This window comes from Dermacentor silvarum, chromosome 1, assembly GCF_013339745.2.
Source record: "Dermacentor silvarum isolate Dsil-2018 chromosome 1, BIME_Dsil_1.4, whole genome shotgun sequence".
Taxonomy (NCBI): domain Eukaryota; kingdom Metazoa; phylum Arthropoda; class Arachnida; order Ixodida; family Ixodidae; genus Dermacentor; species Dermacentor silvarum.
In genome coordinates, this window is record NC_051154.1 from 218,549,851 (window position 1) to 218,566,915 (window position 17,065).

Consider the following 17,065-nt stretch of genomic DNA (forward strand, 5'->3'; position numbering starts at 1 on the left):
TCTGACAAAATTCAGATTAAAGAAATATGCCTGTCCGTAAGATGGGCATGTGTCAGTTTCTACTGGTGACGGTACCGCATCTGTTTCATTCTGGCGTCATAGCACAAGTTTTTTGCGGCAAAGCTGTCTATGACTAGGATGTGGGAAGAAAATGAGTGCGTGATGTTTACAAAAATGAATTATCATGCGGGCCGATCCTGGTGATTGTGCAGAAAGGGTGCAAGCTCAATGGCACATACCTCTGTGGGCTCGGGGGCCTTAACGCGCCCTTGAATTACCCTTGTCACATGTGGGACCCAAAAAGACTCGCTTGACATAGTCATTTTCCTAGCAACGTCATCAGATGCCCCTTGGACTCGGTATGCCAGTTGTAAATGATGCCACCGTCTCGGAATGTGCGGACGTTTGTGCCGTTAGGCAAGAAGATAGCACAGTATTCACTGCGGTGTACATCCCTTCCGCAACCTAAGAGAGAGATCGAAGTCATTCTAACTGACGTGTTCGGTTGGGTGTGTTAGGCCTCATTCACACTGCCATCAAACGCTCCATCGCGTCACCGTCACGGCACCGGTTATCGTCAGGGGAGAGGGTTTCTGAGTCGTTTTCCCCTCAAAAACGGCTCGCCGTTGACGCAGAGCGGTGCTCTACGTTTCCGTCGCTGGCCAATATCGACCAATCGGAAATTACGAAGCCGACGCTAGATACAGCCATATTACAAAGCTGAACCTGGCAACAGCAGCGGCGGCTGGTTTGTTTACATGCGTGCCAGCATTGGTCCCACGTGCGGCATGTCGAAAACTCAGCGGTGCGTTTCGGTGGTGCTCAAATGTGCGACATGGACAACGCCGATGGCCTAACTTGCGATTCCTGCACATGTTTCGCCCCCACGTAGTTGTTCATCGCCGAGCTTTGCGCGCTTCTTGTGGTCTCCGCTTGCAAATCAAGAACAACCGCAGAAAGCCGCTCGGCATCGCGTAAGTAGACCCGTGGTACAGTGTACTTAACACTGTACTAACATAACATAAAGGTAATGTTATGTTCACGCTCCTGGCTCAGCGGCGCCAGGAGCTTGAAGCCGCCGATACCAACTTGGGAACTTAACTATACATTGAAGTGCATGGTGCAACGCCTGCCACAGGGAAAGCGCATGTTGCTACACATTCAAAGAGGAGCGGTGTCGTACTGTCGCGATCAATGTAGCGTCCGCGACCGCGTTCGCGCCCTTTCCGTTTGTGCCTTCGACACCGCGGTGCTCGCTGTGCAAGGTTCGTGGCGTCTCTTCTTTTCATGTGCAGCAATCTGCGCTTTCCCTGTGGCACAGCAAGCGTCGCACCGTCGATTTCAATGTGGAGCTCCGTTTACAAGTTGACATCGACGACTTCACCTCGCTCCGTTGCCGCTGGTTCGCAGTGAGCACACTACCCCTTTATTCTAGTACACTGTACCCGTGGTTGTTGTGGCTCGCCATTACACAATTTATTCTTAGTTTATGCAAACATTACACCAACGTCAAATTATTTAACAGCATAAATGCATAATGTAGGTTATGTTTCTCTCGGTTTAGGCGAACATGGGACCGGTCAGTCAACACTGTACAAAACCGTGCTGCTGTCGACGTCGCCACCGCCGTCGCCTATTCGTACACTGCTCCGTCGCGCCTGCTGTACTTTTTTTTTTTTTTTTGACGTGACGGTGACGTGACAGAGCCTTTGACGGCTGTGTGAATGAGGCCTTACGGGGCCGGGGTTTGGTGAACCTTCAACAGGGTCTGCTTCGAGCTCGAACAGGTTGACCAGCGGAGAGGGTTCGGTAGGGAAGACGAGATGACGTAAGAACAAATAGAAGAAGTTTAATACAGCATTACGGGTGAGTGGTGTGCTCCAAAGAAAAAATACAAGAAACGTTCAGCGTGCGTGCTCCTGCACGCGAGGGCAAAGAAAAAGTGTTCAAACGTGGCGGCTTGCTAGCTTTCTTATACCCTCAACTATCCGGGCATTCTCCATCTCAGGTGCCCCACTGCAGAGGGCCTTGTTAGGACACATCAGGGCAAACCATATGAAGTGGCGGGGTTGGGCTGCCGCAAGCGAGGATGAATGTCCCAAGCGGGGATGAGCTGGTTTTGCACATTCCGCGCATACTCCCCTCGCACACACGCGACGTACTTGTCTGTTCATGTTGACGAGCGTGACATTGCGGCACGCCGTGTACCATGCGTTTGGCATTCGTTCAGCTCATGGCCGCGCAAAGTGAATCGGAACAGGTGTCTCTCGACAACAACACATCCATCGTCGTCGTGGGGGATTAAACGTTGACATCGGAAGATCCGACGGAAGGTGGATATAGCTCATCGTTCATGTTGGAACGTTTCGGCTTAAAGTGTTGCAATGAAGTGGATGTGCTAACAACAACACGCAACAGATCGTGCATTGATCTCACATTTAGCAAGAATGCGTCTAGAATTGATGTGCAACCAATCGCAGTTTACCACAGCGACCCTAAGGCAATGCTCAATATGGTGACCAAGTGAATGGAATTAAAAAAAAAACACGACAAAAGTAAACAACGAAGTTATGTGTTGTCTTTTCAACCATTTAACATAACCACCAAATTAAAGAAAATTAATATATAGTTAAACAAAACCAACACCTTCGCTGGTCTTCCATATTCACATAATGGAAGGGCTCTGAATATTTTCAATCTTATAAGATATGGCCAGAAGGAAATCCCTAAGTTAATGATTTCTCTAAAGCACAACACCGCCGTATCATGAATTATGTGGATCAGTGATCCTGCCAGTAATGGTCAACAAATAACGCTCTGTCCACTTAAATATACAAAGCTTCTTCTATTATTCATCGCAATCAAAAGATTAAAATTAGACTGGCACGCGGACTCAGATAATCTGTCTTACATGCGTACTCGGCACAGATAGCAAAGGCGCTAATTGCCAAAGTCATTCACTCATGTGTACTAATTGAGCGTATCGAAAGCTGCTTACATAACATATATTTTTGTCAGCAGAGGTTGCATGACCCAAGAAAAGTAAGCAGAGCCTCCCACCAAAGAAAAAAAAAGTGCAGGCTCTCTCGCAATCGAGAGTAGATGTAAGCATGAAATGGCTACCGGCAAAGTAGATTGGTTGGAGACGATACTAGCCACAATCTTAAAATGGGTATAGTGCATGTTCACAAGGGCACACTCCACCACACAACCATCCGCGGTGCGCAGGACGCTGCCGGCCTGGTCACGCAGCGTGGCGCCATCTCTCGAAGGAGGCGGCGTAGAACCCGCGCCACGGAACTCGCGGACCGCTGGCGTTGAAAAGAGCACAGGCAACCCTGTCTCAACGCCGAAAGATAATCAAGCGTATGGTTCCCTGTATCTGCTTTTTGAACATCGCTATTGGAAATGACAAATACTACTAGTTACCGTACTAGTAGTTACCGCATGAGGGACATTGTGAACAAACATTAGGAAGAACTCGGAAGCAATATCTTTGTAGCTTGTCTGGGCAGTAACTAGCGCATGTAATGCGGTCCTGTACAAAGGGTTGGGGCCAGATAGCGCATTTTCTTAACTTTTGACTGGTTGCGCGGATGATCTCGTTTCGTTCTTGCAACGATGCCCGGACGTTCTCGTTTGTATGCCCGGATAACGGCTCTGGCTTTTGGCTCAAGGTCACTTGAAGGTCGCCGACAACGGGAGCTAAAAGCATTTCATGCTTTTAAAAAAAGATAAATGTCCTCTCAGACGGAAGCAATCCTAATTGAGAAATGCCACGAACCGATTGTCAGCTCGATGCAGCCGCATGTTACGATGGGGGGCGTTACGCGTGCCCTTCCCGCGGTGTCGTTGGTATAAAATCTCGTCTCAGGTACATGGCAAGCCTGTAAGCATAGACAAAAATCTCGGATGTTTTATAAGGTAATTTGCCTATGGCATATAGCCCTAATTTACATATCTGCTGGATTACCCAAAGAGGCGAACGGTACTTAAACTGAAAATCATAATGGATAATTACTAATTAACAAACGCTCAATAATCACTTTTCGAACTAATCAATTTAGCGCACATATTGCAATACACGAACTCAAACGAGTGATTTCACAAGGCACATACACTTGCAGCAAATTTTGAAGCTAGCACCAGTTTTGGTGTCACAGTAAAAATTCCCGGTTGCTCTGTTTACCTTTTTAACAAAACGCATTTCCAAGTATAGAAGAAAAATAATTCCTGGGAAACCAATGCATTTCGTCGCAAATATTCGGAACACATATCTCTAAATTGGTGTGAACCTCAGAACTCGTTTAAAGTGGACATGACATTCAAGGTCACCGGCTACACCTTATAAATTGCAACATGTGCCGTAAAGTAATTTGTTAGAAAGTTAATTAGGAATTTTTATTACTTAAACATTCATTTGGTTTCTCGCGCAAATAATGTCCACCTCAGTGTAACTGAGCTCAAGAAGTAGAATTTTGCTACATCCCTATTGGAAAATCTCATATGTACGTGTTATATATGTCTCGTATATACGAGATTATTGGATGTGTGTCCTCGTATCCCACGTATGCACTGCAGTACATACGATGCGAGAGCCTTGTATCTCTTGTATCAAGGGATGCAACGCTTGAGGGCCTTGATCGCTGTCAAGATACAGCGCCCGCACGGCCGTGCCTCAAGCAGCCGCCGCCGCCGGATTAGAACCTCCCCCCCCCCCCCCCCCCCACCTCCCTCATCTCTTCCCCGTACCTCGCGGGTGACAGAAGACGGCGCTCCTCTGTCCCGCCTTTCTCCATCGCGCGCGCGAGATTGAGCCGCGATCTTGCGCTGACCCTCACAAGCTTTCACTCGCACATACAGCGCACAGCGCGTGGCGACGATGTTATCGTGTTTGGACTCCATACGGAACATCACGGTGACCCCGACGGCAGAAATGCTCTTGGAATGGCCATATAATTGCTATCGCAATAAAAAAAGATTACGCAGAAACTCCGCTGGGAGTTGTCTAAGTATGCGTAAGGATTGTGTGACTTGTTCATCTCCACGAAGCCCGGTATCATTATCCATGTTATGAAACTTGGTCCGACCGGTATAAACTTCTGTCTACCCTTATCGGCCGTTATCAACCTTATCGGACTAGACCCGACCCTTATCAGCCCTTATTCATTGCGATCAATCTTATGGGATTCGGTTCGATCAAGACTTATTACCACTTATCTACCCCTATCAACCTTATCGCAATCGATTGGTCCTTATCAACTTTATTAGGCACGATCCGACGCTTATCATTTCTTATCGATCGTTATCAACCTTATCGGACTTGAACCGACCCTTATAAAAACTCATAGGTGCTTATTTCCCTCATCAGAATTGCTCCGACCATACCTTGGTGGGGAACGTTGGTGGGGAACGATCCATTTTCATATCCATTAATTTATCATTTCTTTAATTCACTTCGTAAGTACAAGTAATTTCCCCTATGTTGTCCTTGGTATCGTTGTTTGTTGGCTTCTTATGATATGATTAATCAAAATCGGGCCCCTCGGTTCCCTTTCTTCTCGTTCATTACATAACGAAGGTCTGGAATCCGGCCACATTGATGCCTTCAGGTAGCATATGTGGGTTTATTGACCAGTTGCCTTCACCCAAAAAGGTCAAGTACTCGTGACGCCTGCCGCAAAAGGATGTTTCACATCCGCCCCCAAGGTTTGTGAGTGGTGGCGCTGGCAAACACTCCCATGGTTAGTTGTTGTAGTAAAAACATAAATACCCCAGAAAGTGGATCAGAAAACGGCACCGCGGTAGCTCAATTTTAAGAGCATCGCACGCGTAATGTGAAGACATGGGATCGTTCCCCACCTGCGGCCAGTTGTTTTTTCATCCATTTTCATTAATTTATCATTTCGTTAATTCAATGAGTAAGTACAAGTTTTTTCCCCTATGTTGTCCTTGGTGTCATTGTTTGTTGGCTTCTTCTGATATGATTAATAAAAATCGGGCCATTCGGTTCCCTTTTTTCGCGTTCATATATATATATATATATATATATATATATATATATATATATATATATATATCGCTAACACCGTAAGCTGAGATGCGTAGCACGTGTTCAGATGAATGAAAAGGGACCATTTCGAACGTGTGCTGCGTAGGTCAGCTTTGTAAAAGCTGTTGCTTTTTGCGGCGTGAAGACATGTCCTCGCGTACTACTTCCCTCTGTTATACATGTTGATAGTCTGCGCTCGTGTGTGTCTACTCGTGTACCGGTTTCTTTCTTCTTTTTTTTTTTTTTTTTTTTGCGCAGGTTCCAAGAAGTCAAGCAATATGATGCAAATGTTCTCGAAGTGGGTTTCATCAGTTTTGAGACAGATTGGTCAACAGCTGCCTTAAGCATTCGGCGGCAGCAATAAAAGGCACATTCGCAAGTGGGAGAACCAAAGCGTTTTACACTCGCGTTGCAGCGCACAAGGCCAACATTTGTAAGGTGCTCATTGATGGGAACCATTTGTATGTGTAACTTTCGTCCTTGCATACGCTTTGTTTACAACTGAAGCACAGGTTCCACTGTTACGTTTGCGCCTGAGAGCCAACGACCCCAGTTGGTCATAAAGGCATAGGACCAGTTTCACTGCATTATATAGAGATGCCCGCGTCATGGCGAAACAACGAGAATAGTTGAGATGCTCCGCGTTGATCGCGCACATCTCTACATGATGCTCGCGTTATTCTGGCGAATATATGACGCACCTCACGTTTGGTCGTCGCGGTGCTAACACAATTAAATTATGAAGCTGCACAAGCTCGACACACGTCAGCCGATTGGGTACAAGCAGGTATACACGTACGCACTTTCGAGCAGCGCAAACACATCGAGTTGTTGAATCAGTAGGTGCTACCGGCGAAACCTAGACTTCATCTCAGCCCTTTCACGCCGATAAAGTGCCTTTAGATAGCTAAATCAAGAATCTGATCAATGCTATAGAAATAGCTCCTGAAGCGGCTTGATCTGTGCAAGCCGCGGCAGTGTTTTTGCCTGCAAGTACACTGTTCGTGGACGACTTAACAATAAATAGAGCTCTGGCAGGTGTAGGAGCACCGTGCACATACGTTTACATTATTGGCGAGACAAACAGCTCGGATGTTTGTGCTAGTACTCGACACTAAAATGAATATGCCCACGAAACTAGCCTCAAAAGACTTCTAACTAGAAGCAGGCGACAGACCCGAATCGAGAAAGCAAGTGCGCAGTTACCCTGCCGAAAAAGCAGAAAATCATCGGTTTCTGCCAGTTTCATAGCGTTCCATATCGCTCCTTGCACAGCACACAATAAACAAGCCTAAAATACGATAAAAATCCATGCGCAAACACCGAACAACCTTTAATGTCTAACCTCGCGTAGCTCTATGGCAGAAACCGCGCGCCCCGGAGCGAACGAGGAAACTGAGGAAACTGCGAGGGCCAGCCCGGTCAGCGACGAGAGAAAGCGCGAGCGGCGAGGAGACCAGCAGAAGAAGGAGAGGCAGGACGAGGAGGAATACCGCTACCTTTAGTTGAACCACGCCACAGAGCGGTGTTGGAATGCTTCAAGGTCACGACCACTTCGCGGTAGCAATGGCTACGCCATATCTCTGCGGCTGTGTAGCTGCTCCCAAACTATAAGCGCGTATATAGAGGAAAACAACGGACGTCGTAGGCCATTGCCCCGTCTGTGATGTTTATTACATGCGGTGCGCAGCAGAGGGGAGCGCGTGAAAACTTAGTGGTGAAGTCGCTGATGACGAGACTGGGGGAAAAACAAAAGTGCGCGGTTGCTTCGTTGGACGCGCAGTAAAGTCTCCGCTATGGATCTAACACTGACGCGCAATCCCACATGCGACGAGCCTAGGAGTTTGCTTGCGGGTCGTCTGTGCGACTGTGTCGTGTGCATTGCCTTAGGAGGAGCCCTCGCATGGATGTTTTTCCGCCTATTATCATCACGAGATGCTGCCCAAACGGTGAAGTACTATACTGAAAATATGTTCTGAGATTAGTTGTCAGTGTATTTCATGGTGTACGCCCTGCAATTCACTTTTTGTGTAATGTATCGCGGGACATGAGCAGCGCCTGTAGAAGGGACGGCAATACCACATCCACTCGGCTCCGCCGACTTGATGCTCCTCTAGATCTCAGTTCCTCAGGACTCAAATAAATTTCTTGTCATGTCATGTCAGCTCCGCCATGATAGTGGTGGTGGTAGTGGTGTTGGTAGTGGTGATGATGTTGGAACTGGCGGGATTAGCCTAGCAGTCTAGGCCGCCAGTCGCTTCGCCTGTAGTGCCTCTTTCAGGGTATCAGTAGTTTTGTCCCTACACGTCTGAGAGTCTACTCTGTCTCGAAGGAGCAAAGCAGTAGGCGCAATACTTTAGCGACAGCTACATTACGCCAGGTTTTCTCCTCTTCGCCGTCGCCGCACTTCGAGCCGTGGCCGCACTGTCACGCAGTGGCGCACCGATGGGGGGGGGAGGTGTTGTAACCCTTCCCTTTGGGCCGAACAAATCCACCCCCCATGCGTCCAGCCCCACCAGACCAACGTGCACCTTCAGGGCCGCGCTTTTGTAGCGATGCCTTTAATGTGATAATGCCTTTTCGCGCTTTGTCAGTGGTCAGAGCGACGGTCCGCTCGCGTTATCAACGTTGATATCGTGAGCGGACCGTCGCTCTGACCACTGACAAAGCGCGATAAGCGCGGAAAGTCATTATTACTTTAAAGGCATCGCTACAACATAGCGGCCCAGTGCTCTGTTCCCATTGTCATTACAATTCAGGAGGTGGCTTGCGGTCGAATTTTCCTGAATAACAAAACACTCTATCACTGTCTTGTATTTATTCATTCACTCCGAAATTCCTTTGAGTAAAACGCTGAAGAAATAAACATCGTCATCATCCTTGGTGTCATTAAATTGTTATAATTATTAGGCATTTTATTTGCTGTTGGATTCCTCTGGCTAAATCAAGAAAATTGCATATTATGCGAAGTGCTTGCTTCCCACCCCCCTCAAAAAAAAATTCAAACCCCCCCCCCCCCCCCCCCCGTCCCCCGCAGAGATCCTGGGTGCGCAACTGCTGTGACGTCACACCACGGCCCTCGATTCTGCAGCAACTGGGCTCGCCTCGGCTCGTTGCGGTCCCCGCGCGGCCACCGCTCCTGCCTAGAGTGTACTAGACAATGGTCGAGTGGGCCGAACGGCGCTCTCCCGATGAAGCGCCGAGTGTGGAAAAACTGTGCGAGGGCGCTGCGAGCGAACTGGATTTAGGGTGCATAGATGCCAACGCCGCCGTTCAGGGTGGAGACAACCCCGCTGGCGCCGCCATATTGAATCACACGAGCTCAGACTCGGCTAGCTTGCGTTCATATATAGTGTTACTCGCGGCGCACTTCCAAGTGCTTTGCCTTGATGAGGATTTTTTATCGGTATCGCATCTGCACATCTTTATAACCAATAGCCGTTAACTCGTCGAAGATCGAAGACGTAAATGTATGGCGCCGGGAACATGCCCCAAGTTGCCTAATTCAATCACATTTAATATCCCGTGTGTATGTTTGAAATACGCACAATTTTTTTTTTTGCGCTTCGATGCTTGGTATAAAAGGTTTGCGACCCCCTGTGTGTGGAAGTTTTTCTTTTTCCCGGTTGTATTATGGTTTATACGTCACGCCTCCTTTACCGTAGCCAGCCACTCGCGCACGGCGGTTATTTTCCCTTGCTTTGCGCGTGCTCTTCGCGTTCGTTGCAATTATTTAACGATATCTACGCGGAATTTTGCTTTTTTTTTTGCCCACAAAACTGTATGCTGACAGGATTCAGCTGGTGTAAAAATAACTGCGATGTGAAAATAAGGTTTACTTAGTGCGGTAGAGAAAAATGTAACGTAACTTGTCTGTGTCAATCTTGCGTAGTACACACAAGAAACGAAACGATGCACAAAAGACATTTACTTAGTAATGTCTAGTACAGTCAATCATGAAAGAGATATGTACATGAAAAATTATATGTACTGTGTGGCGCCTGAAGGTTATGTTGAAAAGCGAGATAAAAAAAATGGCAAGGTAGGCTCGACACACACAATTCGGGATAGGGAGAGTTTTTTTTAATTTATTCATTACATGGGGGGGGGGGTTTCAAGTGAGTACATCAACCTTATTACACGCAATATAAATCAAAAACAAGAATACCAACAAGAAAACGCAACCGCGGGTAATATTAATCAAGATATCCAGACCGAATACATCAGCTACCATCGAATACGTCGCATCAGCCAAACACATCGATGGCGAGTACAGAACATTCTATAAATAACCATTAGAACACTGATAACTACATTGAAAAAATAAACAACACTGCATACATATCGCGTACAAAAACCGTAAATGAAACTAAGATAGTCAAATACAGATTAGCAATGTTTTTCACTTCGAAAATATAGTCCAAGATGATGTAGAGCTGTTGACTTTAACAGACGGCGCCCATCCTGTCGATTTCCCTCGTACTGGTCCTCTTCAAAGTGTTTCTAAGTAAAACAACAAAAGTGATTATTGATATGAAAAGTTGCCTTGTAAATACAGAGAACCCATTACAGTGCTTAAAAATAAATTTTCGCAGAAGTAATGCTGTATTACCTCGCTTCACACGCTTCGAAGAAATGCACAGGCTACAGCAGACACCATGCCAGAAAGCGCCGAAACATTTTGGTCTCATGATGACCCTTAACTCTACTACACCTGGGCATACCGTGCACAGGCATTTAAAGACCGTCACAGTACCCACTGCGATCGGGAATGAACACGAATGACCATCGGTTTACGAGCAGCACGCTACAAATCATCATCATCATCATCATCATCATCATCATCATCAGCCTATATTTATGTCCACTGCAGGACGAAGGCCTCTCCCTGCGATCTCCAATTACCCCTGTCTTGCGCTAGCGTATTCCAACTTGCGCCTGCGAATTTCCTAACCTCATCATCCCACCTGACTTTCTGCCGTCCTCGACTGCGCTTCCCTTCTCTTGGTATCCATTCTGTAACCCTAATGGTCCACCGGTTATCCATCCTACGCATTACATGGCCTGCCCAGCTCCATTTCTTCCGCTTAATGTCAACTAGAATATCGTCTACCCCCGTTTGTTCTCTGATCCACACCGCTCTCTTCCTGTCTCTTAATGTTACTCCTAAGATTTTTCGTTCCATCGCTCTTTGTGCGGTCCTTAACTTGTTCTCGAGCTTCTTTGTTAACCTCCAAGTTTCTGCCCCATATGTTAGCACCGGTAGAATGCAATGATTGTACACTTTTCTTTTCAACGACAGTGGTAAGCTCCCAGTCAGGATTTGGCAATGCCTGCCGTATGCACTCCAACCTAATTTCATTCTTCTGTAAATTTCTTTCTCATGATCAGGGTCCCCTGTGCGTAATTGACCTAGATAAACATATTCCTTTACAGACTCTAGAGGCTGACTGACGATCCTGAAGTCTTGTTCCCTTGCCAGGCTATTGAACATTATCTTTGTCTTCTGCATATTCATCTTCAACCCAATTCTTTCACTTTCTCGATGAAGGTCCTCAATCATTTGTTGTAATTCCTCTCCATTGTTGCTCAATAGGACAATGTCATCTGCAAACCGAAGGTTGCTGAGATATTCACCGTCGATCCTCACTCCTAATCCTTCCCAGTCTAAGAGCTTGAATACTTCTTCTAAGCATGCAGTGAATAGCATTGGAGAGATTGTGTCTCCTTGCCTGACCCCTTTCTTGATAGGTATCTTTCTACTTTTCTTGTGCAGAACCAAGGTAGCTGTGGAATCCTTGTAGATATTTGCTAAGATATTCACGTATGCCTCCTCTACTCCTTGATTACGCAATTCCTCTATGACTGCTGGTATCTCTACTGAATCGAATGCCTTTTCATAATCTATGAAAGCCATATAGAGAGGTTGATTGTACTCCGCAGATTTCTCGATTACCTGATTGATGGCATGGATATGGTCCAGCGTAGAATATCCCTTCCTGAAGCCAGCCTGTTCTCTTGGTTTCAGGAAGGAATATTCTACGCTGGACCATATCCATGCCATCAATCAAATATATTCCCTACAAATATATTCGTCTAAAAAATCAGCTATATAACGTAACAACCTGAGATCCGCAAGATGTCTGCTGAGTAATCAGAGAAAATCGCAATGCTTCGCTTGCAAAACGGCAAAAGCCTATGCGACGCGCGCTCGCAAACCATAGGCTACTCAGACAGCATCGGTGCAGTGCTTAGTTCGTGAGCGAACGTAGGTACGTGAGCGAGGATCAGAGAATGCTTTCTTCATCATCATCATCATCAGCCTATATTTATGTCCACTGCAGGACGAAGGCCTCTCCCTGCGATCTCCAATTACCCCTGTCTTGCGCTAGCGTATTCCAACTTGCGCCTGCGAATTTCCTAACCTCATCATCCCACCTGACTTCCTGCCGTCCTCGACTGCGCTTCCCTTCTCTTGGTATCGATTCTGTAACCCTAATGGTCCACCGGTTATCCATCCTACGCATTACATGGCCTGCCCAGCTCCATTTCTTCCGCTTAATGTCAACTAGAATATCGTCTACCCCCGTTTGTTCTCTGATCCACACCGCTCTCTTCCTGTCTCTTAATGTTACTCCTAAGATTTTTCGTTCCATTGCTCTTTGTGCGGTCCTTAACTTGTTCTCGAGCTTCTTTGTTAACCTCCAAGTTTCTGCCCCGTATGTTAGCACCGGTAGAATGCAATGATTGTACACTTTTCTTTTCAACGACAGTGGTAAGCTCCCAGTCAGGATTTGGCATTGCCTGCCGTATGCACTCCAACCCAATTTTATTCTTCTGTAAATTTCTTTCTCATGATCAGGGTCCCCTGTGAGTAATTGACCTAGATAAACATATTCCTTTACAGACTCTAGTGGCTGACTGGCGATCCTGAATTCTCGTTCCCTTGCCAGGCTATTGAACATTATCTTTGTCTTCTGCATATTGATCTTCAACCCAATTCTTGCACGTTCTCGATGAAGGTCCTCAATCATTTGTTGTAATTCCTCTCCATTGTTGCTCAATAGGACAATGTCATCTGCAAACCGAAGGTTGCTGAGATATTCGCCATCGATCCTCACTCCTAATCCTTCCCAGTCTAAGAGCTTGAATACTTCTTCTAAGCATGCAGTGAATAGCATTGGAGAGATTGTGTCTCCTTGTCTGACCCCTTTCTTGATAGGTATCTTTCTACTTTTCTTGTGGAGAACCAAGGTAGCTGTGGAATCCTTGTAGATATTTGCCAAGATATTCACGTATGCCTCCTCCACTCCTTGATTACGCAATGCCTCTATGACTGCTGATATCTCTACTGAATCGAATGCCTTTTCATAATCTATGAAAGCCATATAGAGAGGTTGATTGTACTCCGCAGATTTCTCGATTACCTGATTGATGGCATGGATATGGTCTATCGTAGAATATCCCTTCCTGAAGCCAGCCTGTTCTCTTGGTTGACTGAAGTCAAGTGTTGTCCTGATTCTATTGGAAATTATCTTGGTGAATATTTTATACAATACTGAAAGCAAGCTAATGGGTCTGTAATTCTTCAATTCTTTAACGTCTCCCTTCTTATGGATAAGTATTATATAATGTTGGCGCTCTTCCAGCTCTCTGGTACACTTGAAGTTGTGAGGCATTGCGTATAAAGGACCGCAAGCTTTTCAAGCATGATATCTCCTCCATCTTTGATTAAATCTACTGTTATTCCATCTTCTCCAGGCGCTTTTCCCCTGGTCATGTCTTTCAAGGCCCTTCTAACTTCATCGCTAGTTATAGAAGGAGCTTCTGTACCCGGTTCATCACTATTTCGAATGGAAGTAGCTTGGCTGTTTTGGCTACTGTACAGATCAGTATAGAATTCTTCTGCTGCTTTTACTATGTCATCGAAATTGCTGATGATGATACTTTCTTATTTAAATGAAAAACACGATGCGATAGTCTAAACTTTCTTGACACTTACCTCGCAAATATAGGAGCTATCCGTTGCCTTCCAGTGATACCGCTTTACTTGGGCTACCCATCTCTTCCTTCGCTCTGGGTCCCGGGGGAAGCGTAAACAACGAAGCCCTTTACGCGTCGATCCGGTGCACTTGGGAACACAACAGCCCGTCATGTCGACTCGATGCACTTGACAAGCTTGTCATTCATGCGGCTGAACACTGTCCAGCAAGTAGAAGCGTCAGCGAAGCATCCGCGCGCACTGTGTCTCGAACTAAGCACCGGCACCAAGCAATCGCAACCGCTCGCTGTGATTGAAGATGGCGTCGCAGCGAGAAAGCGGCGGCGCGGGGGCGGTCAAAAGTTGGCACCACCCTGAACGGCGGCGCTGGCATCGAGGCACCCTAACTGGATTGGGTCGGAGGCGCGCTCCGCGGTATTTGCAACGTACTTTCGCTGCGAGCGCCGAGACAGATTGCACATAGTACGCTGTTAAAATAGAGCTTTATTTCAATTGCGAATTTATCTTTACACCATTTTGCCACATATATATATATATATATATATATATATATATATATATATATTTGAGGTATGTGCACAACACGACGTCTTCAATTTTGCTGTCGTTGTCAAGCGCGTCGTCTGCTAGCCACCGCGCGTTCGCTGGCGGACGCTTAGTTTTTCTCGCAGAACGTCTGTGCAGTGAATTTTTTAATGTTTTAGTTGCTTTGGTGCGCCCATCACTCTTGTCGGCCGGTACCAAATGTAGTTTTAACCACGTTAACTACTGTTTTTAACATTGTCTTCTAAAAGTAACAGGTAATAAGCCTCATATCTGCAACATGAAGCTACGTAAGAAAATTTTATTGATATCGTGTCATTTTCCACGCGCTTCTTGTTGGTGGAATATTGATCAGGGACAGTGATTGAACGAAACAATATTATAAATAAACCAGGGTTATTAGCTTCGTGGCGCGAAGAATTATCATTGCATTTCTAGGTAATTAAAACAAAGGGTACATAGACATATATATGCACGATATATATCCAAGGGAAAAAATATCAAATATTCGAAATGCACTAACTGAAAAAGTGAGAACTCCCGAACGGGAATAAGCGCACGTGTTTGCCGTAAACAACACACTTATTAGTAATACTGCACTTAAAACTCTCATTCGCAGAAATAATATGCATCGCAGGCAAAAACACCGCATAATATATATATATATATATATATATATATATATATATATATATATATATATTGTTATTGTTATTGTGTTATTGATATACTGTACGACGCCAAATATTCATTTCCGATCTAATGTAACGCATAGCTGAACTATTGAAGTCTCAAAGGTGAGTGAACAGTGAGGACTGTTATTCCGAACGATTGTGCTGCTGAAGAGTCGTGGCTGTTGCGCAGAGGCGCAGTTAACGCGCGGGTGTTAATAATTCCTGCTTAACAAGTTCCTAGCTCTCATTCAATATAAACTCCCGTTTTTGGGGCAATGTGTAAATTTCCTAACTCTATTCAGGCAAGCAAAAGCGTTTTTGAGAGTCTCACCATGTTCGCAAGCCATTAAAACTGGGTGCCCCAGGTGGTACCACACTTATCTTCTTCAACGAACGGAGCACATCTGCACATATCTCTACGTGTATGTGAGGTATGCCGTTCCTTTATTTGCTTGATAATTGTCGTTATGATAGTGCGCCGGATAACAAAGCAGCCGTTTATAATATACAAGCGGCTCAGTTGAGCGGACATTGAGTTGGGAATGGCATTACATTTATGTATGAAATATAGGATAAGCGTAACATGTTTCTCTCAGAAATCAGACTCGTGAATAATTTACTTTGTTTACACCCCTAGAAGAAAGGCAAAGGACGTAGCCCTACCGCCGCGCGGCCACAGCTCCTACAGGCGCGCGTCCGCCGTTGCCTGGCAACCGCCACAGCTGGCACTCTCGCTGCGCCCTCTGTGTGACGTCACACCACAGGCCTCGATTCTCCGGCAACTGGCCTCGTCGCGGTCGTCGCGCGGCCACCGCTTTCTGCCGTTGGGCGCTCGCTGCGCCCTCTGTATGACGTCACTCCCCGCCCTCCGCAGCTGCGATGACCGTTTTCGCGGAGCAGTTTGCTCTAGAGGAACGAGATGGCGCTTTCGGCGGCGCGCCATACGTTGCCTCAGCGAATGCGCACGAATACAAAACCATTACTGCTTCTGCCCTGCTACTGTGCGATCAGCTGTCGGAAATGCAACTGGGTGTTCGCTAATGCACTCTGCCCAATTCATACTGCAAAATGTGTAACGATAAAGAGAAGACGTGTGCTGCAGTTCGCTGCAAAAATGTGATTCGCATATTTGGAATGGAATAAACCTGTGTCGCCGCTGCTACATAAGGACTGCCTGTGTTGCTGCCCTTCGCGATGCACGGCTTTCCTTGAGGATAAAAAAACATAATTCGTCCGCCTGAGCTGTATAGCTAACCTCCAAAGAAAGGATTTCAACTCAAGAACGTCGGCACTGAAGAGTGAGTACCGCTCGTTACAAAAGGAAGTAGTGCCCTTACTGGCATAGTAAGTTTCTCGAACGTTATCTACACACATCCACCCCTACTCGCATGTAAACCTACGCCCACCCTATCGCCAACGTATCAATAATAACTGAATAGGCGCTCACTTGAATCAATGTGCCGAAGTATGAGTGACAGCGACTACACCGACAAGACACGAATGTTGGAAGTTGAACGTTTCGTGACGGTCCACAGAGTAAGCGAGAGACTAGCGATAATACCTCTTTGCTACGAGCTACCGCAAAGTACGGAACATTTATATTCCAAGCTTTGTGCGCCGCAAGAACAAATCTATCGCAGCAGAGCACACTCGCGAGCGATTACGCTGAAAATAAACAATCAGATAGTGGCCGCACCGAGGAACTAAGGAACTTTACTGAGTCAGAAACATGACAAGCCGCTGGTTCAAAATGTTTGCCAAATAAATAACGAAGAGCACACAGTTTGGACAGCT